This window comes from Nicotiana tabacum, chromosome 16 (assembly GCF_000715075.1).
Source record: "Nicotiana tabacum cultivar K326 chromosome 16, ASM71507v2, whole genome shotgun sequence".
NCBI lineage: Eukaryota > Viridiplantae > Streptophyta > Magnoliopsida > Solanales > Solanaceae > Nicotiana > Nicotiana tabacum.
In genome coordinates, this window is record NC_134095.1 from 37,555,584 (window position 1) to 37,563,083 (window position 7,500).

Below are 7,500 nucleotides of genomic sequence, written 5' to 3' on the forward strand. Positions count from 1 at the left end.
AAGATCGGGAGAAAAAGTTCTTAAAGAATGTTCATTTTATTTGATAAGTAATCAAGGAGCTATGTATATAGCACTCAGATGAGGCTTAGTGAAAAACTAAAGAGAACAGATTCAAGTTAAGTTAGCCGTCCCTTTTTTTTTTACTATAGGAAATCCACACTTTGACACCTGAGATTCCGTAACGAGTAGATACTTCCGCAGGAGCATAATCTATTTTCTGGTTAAATACATTACGAGATGTTTTTCCATACTTTCCGCATTCAGTTCTAGCTATTTCTGCACCTTCTAATCGACCTGAACAACATATACGGATCCCCTCCACCCCTTTTTTCATTACTAATGGAATATCCTTCACTATTTTACTAAAAATGGAACGAAATGATCTTGTTTTGTTCCTCGGTTGAAAAGAGACAATTCAATCAATCCTTTGTTTTGAAAGAACTCTTCAAGGACCAAGCGATCCCTTTCCTTCATACTTCATATAAATAAATCTAAAACCCCAGAGTATATCTTTCCACGGATCGAAGGAAAAAGACAGTTGGCTCTATATTTGTTCGAATAAAATGCTTAGCCAATTCCACGCGTCTAACCAAAAAGTCCTTTCTTCTTCCAACTTTTCGATCTTCCCATTCATTCCCTGTGTGCCCTTCTTCCCCCAATTCTTCCCATTCTACCAACGAATTCTCTATAATAATTCGTAAATCTAGATCGGCTAATTGTTCTCGGATAGCACCCGCGCCAGTAGAGATTTCTCGATTGCGAAATGTATCGAAACCCTGGGTAGTAAAAAAAAGTGGACGAATTCCGTGTTAATGAAACTTTTCACAGGAATCTTTCACAAAATTTCCAACTAATACTAATATTATCAACTAATCAGAATGTTTGATTATTAGACCATGGTATTTGATTTGCCAAATACATCATTATTGTATACTCTTTCATATATATAGCGCAACCCAATTTTTCTTTTTTACTTTTTTTTTTCGTTTTCATATTGAAAAAGTAATAAGAATGAGAGGTGTTAAGCTTTTTATCATCCTGGCGTCGAGCTATTTTTCCGCAGGACCTCCCCTACAGTATCGTCACCGCAGTAGAGGCAGTTATGATCCTACATTGCTGCTCGGTAGTGACCTAAGGTTCAATGATTTATCTTCTGCGCTAAGGCTAGCATTGTTTTCTTATCTTCTTCCCGCCCTAGGAGTAGCACAAAAAGAGGGATTAGCATTATTGACCCAATGATAAAGCACTAACACCTTCCTCGTTGGGGCTCCGCGCACTGGGAAAAGGCTGACGCGACGGGAAATCGGCCACTAGTTACAAAGCTCCAATAAGGTATTGAGAGGGCTATCACAGTCAGGTGCGAACAGCCGCTTCGTCACAGTACTTACTTATGGGCTAACAGGTCACACTTTGGCCAAGTATCCTACAAAGAGACTCCCGAGAGCCAGAAGTATTAAAGGAATGGCCATAGGAATGGGCGCATCATGACATCGTAAGATGTCTCGCCCGAATGAATTAGTTGGTACTAGAAATGTTAGAAAAAGTGAACGAAAGGAGTAATAAGAAGTGAAAAGGACAGAGACACTTCCCAACCAGGCACAAAGCCAAACAAGTCCAGATTAAGTCAAGTTTTTGCTCCTATTTTTTGATATTTTAGCCTAACTCATTGATTAAGAATTAAGAGACTTAGTGAATTTAATTAGTACCAAAAATCCCCTCTTGGCGAAAAGTCAAGAAATCCACAAAAAAGAAAATGGAATCTAATTAGGCTAATTTAGGGGATAGAGAATACGAGATAGGGAATATAGATTCTTTCGCATCTCGATTCCGTTTTTGAAAAAAAAATGATTCATCGAAGAAAAAAATCAGAAACAACAATCACATTCCAGCTAACATTTCGATGCCATAAAGCGCGACCCAAGATCCATGATACGAAAACCAAAATCAGAATAACGAAGAAAAAGACATCGTGATGTAAGTCTGTTATTCCTTGCATTATAGGTGTTGCTGCGTCTTGAGATCCTAATTGCCATGGTTCCGCTGCATCACAAGGAGCAATTGTGAGGAATAGCCATTCTAGAACAATCATTTGGTTTGGTTCATTCTTTGACTGCTCTGCTCCCCCCAAAAAAAAGAGAGACTTCATTTCTTCCACCTTCCCTGTACGAGTAGTGAAGAAGTATAGAGCACTTTAGTTGGCCTCACCGTTTAAGAAGTAACCATAGAAACGAAGGAACCCACTATTTATTTTTTGATTTCTTTTATTTACTAGATTTTTGATACCTAGGAAAATACAATTTTTTATTTCTTTCTTATTTCGCAGTGAAATACCTAAAAAAAAAAAAGAAAAAATCGTGGTCGGGAAGGTTAGAGTAGCCAAAGCCATTGGAATTTTTATTTTATACATTGGAAAAATCCGTTTTGTTATTAATAGACTAGGAAGGGGGAAAAGAATAACTGAAAGCTCCTCTACAATTTTTGGCCCCATATTCTGGGTGTGCCATGGGGGAATATTTCCGCGATAATGGAATGCACGCATTAATAATCTATGATGATCTTAGTAAACAGGCGGTAGCATATCGACAAATGTCATTATTGTTACGCCGACCACCAGGTCGTGAGGCTTTCCCAGGGGATGTTTTCTATTTACATTCCCGTCTTTTCTGTCCGTGAAGATCCCACCAGAGCGCCTTCTACTTCTAATAGGCCATGAACTAGATCAGAATCATTCTCAACGAGTCCATAAGAAGTGATCCCATTTTTTTCATCGGGTCCGGATAAAGACCAAAGATCTTGAGCGACCGATCCGGCAGAACAACTCAAAAGATAAAGAAGTATCGTTAATCTCTTCATGCTCGTTCCAAGCTCGAAGTACCATTTGTACAAATAAGAATCCCCTTCGTTACATGATTTCTTCTTCATATAGATAGATATAGGATCTATGGGGCAATTACTTAGAAGTACATTTTGTGCTACAGAGGATGATTCCTATAATACATTACTCCAGTCGAGTCCAATGGAATTTCAAAATGAAGATATTTTGATTTTGTTCAAAACGTGTTGCAGAACGATCTCGAAAGCAATTGATATTGATACAGTTTGCTTCCTTAACTCAATTAGTAGGACCCCTAGAGTCCACTTCTTCCCCACACTACGAGTGAAAAGTAATAAATACAAAAAATAGAAATAATAAGGAAGAGTAGGATTTTTGCAGGGAATGATTGGTCCGTCAGAAAAGGAAAAAGGTGTGAAATTCTATTTCTTTCACTTTCATTTGATTCATTGTTAAGACGAGATATCCTTATCTCCCTCCCACCAAGACAGGAAATTAACAAACGAGAAATCTAGTAAGCGGGATCAAGAAGAAAATTCTTTTTTCTCCAAGAATTTAGTTCAGGAGACAAGTAGAATCTCTTCATTCCATGATTCGATGAAATATCTTGAATTTTATGTTGAATTGCTAGGTGTATGTACATGTATCAATCAAGTGAATTTTGTTCTGGTGGGATCAATTCAATAAAAGAAAAAAAGCAATTCGAGTCGGTCTTGAAACAATTCATTGCATTGAGTCGTCAACATGAAAGCGTAAGAACTCAACAGAATTCCCTTCTTTGTTTGTTTGATTCGAAGGGGAAGGGCCCGTTGAGTTCTTAAGAATCATAATATTTTTTTCGTCTAAATGATAAAATGGATTTCTTTTTCTTTTCAAAAACTCCATTTTTCTCATTTTTCTGATCATGTTTTTGAAAAATTCACTATTCGGACCACCCGCCCCAAACTTGGATTCCTGACCCAATCCAAAATTCCTTTATTTATTTATCATTATCATTTTTTCTCATCTGTTCTTTTTTTCTCTCTAATCTATCTAGTTCCTTCTTGTACAATCATCTGATGAAGTCTCATCAAATAGCTCTTCCACTTCCAGTGGTCACATAGTTACAAACCCAAACAAACAATAAAAGCTAAATGGAAAAAGAAAGGAGTTTAGAACTAAACTATTTTTGCCCGCCATTACTTCATCAAGACCGTGAATACGAGCAATGCCGTCGCCTACTTGAAGTACGGTACCGGTATTTACAATCTTTACTTCTCTATTATATTGTTCAATACGTTCACGGATAATATTACTAATTTCGTCAGCTCGAATGGTTACCATGAGTCTTTCTTTATTATTTTTTGAAAGAAAAAAATAATACCTACAGTAGAAAGACTAATCAGTTATTTCTTTCATTGTTCCCAACATGCCAATATTGGCATTGAAATCGATTTTTATTGACCAATCACGACTCTTGATGCCAAGAAGGAGACCAACTAGACGAGACAGACCATTGTTTCCCAACAAAAATAGAAAGGGCTGTATCACATCGAGATGTCGATTCGTTTTCCGCCCCCGAGCACTCTCTTTTCTTTGTCCAATTCCGTCTTACCAAACAAGACTGACTTCTTACCAACCCGCGAAGGGTTGTGAGGCTGGACCAGGTACGAAGAATGAATCTATATCTGTGCACGGAAGTTGCTGGCCGGCGGCCGCTCAACTGTTCGAGCGCAATGCAGTGGTGTTGGTTTATTGATTTTTTGATTTTGTATCTTTTCTATTTCATTTTTGAATTTGAATTTTTGCATCAGAATTGGATTCTGTTTGATTGTATTTGATTGTATTCACCCGACAGAATCTAAATAGGATTAGAAAGAGAACTTCTTTTTATTATTCGAACGTACCAACTAGTTATGAAATCGGATTGATAGCCTCCACCCGTGTTCTAGCTCGTTCTCGTCGGCGATCACCGTCGCCAAGAATGGCATAGTCGCAAAGCTTCGTCGTGCCATACACCCTTTCAGTAGCTATCCACACAAGCATATGATGTTTAAGTGTGAATAGAGGCCAAGAACTAAAAAATCCGAGGGGTTGACCCTTCGTAAACGTCACAACCGATGACCTATAGCCTTTATTATAATTATAGAAACTATATGGTAATTGAAAGACTACAGAACAAAGTATGAACGTCCAGGGAGAAGAGAAAGAAAGGGAAGTTTTTTCTTTCTTTCAATCCAAATAAGAGAACAAAGAAACCACTCAAAAATGAAAGTTAGATAAAGAAGTCTTAGTAAGAACTAGCACTAGACTTCTTCCCCCCTTTCTTTTCTACTTTTTCTCTCTCCTTTTGTTTGTGCTTCCACCCGGGCTTTTCATTCTGTTTTATAGAGACCCGGGGAAATTCTATATAATAATAAATGTAGAAAGGTGAGGGTGAGGTACTTTCCCCGGCATGGGTCTCCGAGATCCTTTCGATGACCTATGTTGAAGGGATATCTATCTAATCCGATCGATTGCGTAAAGCCCGCGGTAGCAACGGAACCGGGGAAAGTATACAGAAAAGACAGTTCTTTTCTATTATATTAGTATTTTCTATTATATTAGATATATTAGACTATTATATTAGATTAGTATTAGTTAGTGATCCCGACTTAGTGAGTCTGATGAATTGTTGGCACCAGTCCTACATTTTGTCTCTGTGGACCGAGGAGAAAAGCATATCTGTTGATGATTCTTACCTACCCCAAATTGGGGTTTTCAAACCCTAGTTTTATTGCCCCTAACTATAGATCAGATCCACCAGACAAGAAACTCAATTCCGCACTGCTGCTGAGTCGTCGGACTTATCCACCAAGGGATTCGTAACATTAGCAAGAAGAAGAAACAAGTTCTATTTCTACAATTTTAAACAAATACAAAATCAAAATGGTACAGAAGTTCCTATAAAAATGGGAAATGCCCTACCTTTGAGTGCGGTTTGAACTATTGATTTACGTAATTGGAAATAACCAATTAGGTTTACGACGAAACCTAGAAATCGAAATGTTGTTTTGAAGGGTGCACTAATCCCTTGAATCCGGTACCAACGGGTATCACCCCCCCAAAACAACGTTCTCTTTCAGGCCTTTCAACCAATCGATACGACCCCGGAGAGCCGCTTTTGCTAAAACTCGAGCAGTTTCTTGAAAACTCGCTTCAGATATGAAACTTTGAGTATTGAGAGATGCTCTTGTTATTCCCAATAAGACGACTCGGTAACAGATCGCTTCTTCCAAAGCGCGCCCCATTCGTTCTGCTCGCAACAATCCAATAAGTTCTCCGGGTGAAAAAACATTAGACAATCGAAAATGAAATAAAGAAAATTCCATGAATAGATAGAGTCAACGGTACGACAGACAGCGCTGCCTACACGCGAATTAGCTTCCGAGGTTGAGCAGTCTCAATTTCACTACAGGATTTGCGAATGAATGCTGGGCTGGGCCACCTCGAATGGCGTGAGCCGCATGCGGGGAGACCCGCACGTACGGTTTTTAGGGGGATCTGGTCGAAAAACCGGCCGGCGCCCACCCGACTAGAGGGACTGAGAAATTAATTGAGTACAAAACTTATCTTCAAGCTTTACCTTATTCTGATCGTTCAGAGGGCGATCGCGGGGTCACTGAATGAAGTCCTCCGTTTCTTTCGGAGGTGCTGACCCGCAGCGAGGCAGAGATGACTAAGTGACACTCCAAAAAACACTCCCTAATGAACTGGACAATCAGTGGATTTCTACCAACAAAGAAAAAAGTAATAATCTGAATAAGGAATTTTTAAATCGACTTGAAGTTCTAGACAAGGAATCTTTTTCTCTCGATATACTTGAAACAAGGACTAGATTGTGTAATGATGATACTAAAAAAGAATACGTGCCTAAAATGTATGATCCTTTGTACTGTGATCCAGATCCAGGAAGGGCCAGACATGAATCGGAAAGAGTCACTTTCCTCATAGGAGAAAGGGTGCGCGCTAAAGCTAGAGCAGCTCTTTTTCGCGATATAGGTGTAATTAAATTAATTCAGTACTTAAGGTCTTCCCTCGTCAAACGAATAAAAAAAAATCAGGTTGGCTTTTCGCCGTGCTCCTTTTTTCAGTTATAGGGCGGAGAGAGGGAGGCAACTGAAACTTTTAGAGTCGAGTTTACGCTCTTTCCTCCTCTTTCGATAAGCTTTTCATAGCCGTAGTCGTACTCCGGTTCTGTCGGTGCTTGAAACAATTTTGTCTTCTCCATATTACTATATCTCTAGAGTCAATAATTTTATATGAGGAACTACTGAACTCAATCACTTGCTGCCGTTACTCTTCAGTTTTCTGTTGAGGTCTATCCTGCAGAGGTACTCAAATTGGATCAGTGATCGATTTCTAGGTTTCGCCATCAATGAGAAGTTAATTCGATAAGTTTAATGACCCTTTCTTATAACTTCAAATTTTATAATGGAAAATCGAAAATATAAAAAAGGAGTCAAAACTCGTCTTTATTAAAAAATCGAAGAAAAGCCCTTGTCCTAAAAGGACTCCTTTAGCTTTGGCCATGTGCCCACAACCGACACCGACTCTATCTTAACGACCGGTTTTCCCCTGTGTAAATAGGAGAGAAAATCGAATTAAATTCTTCGTTTTTACAAAAAAAAAAAAATAGGAGTAATTAT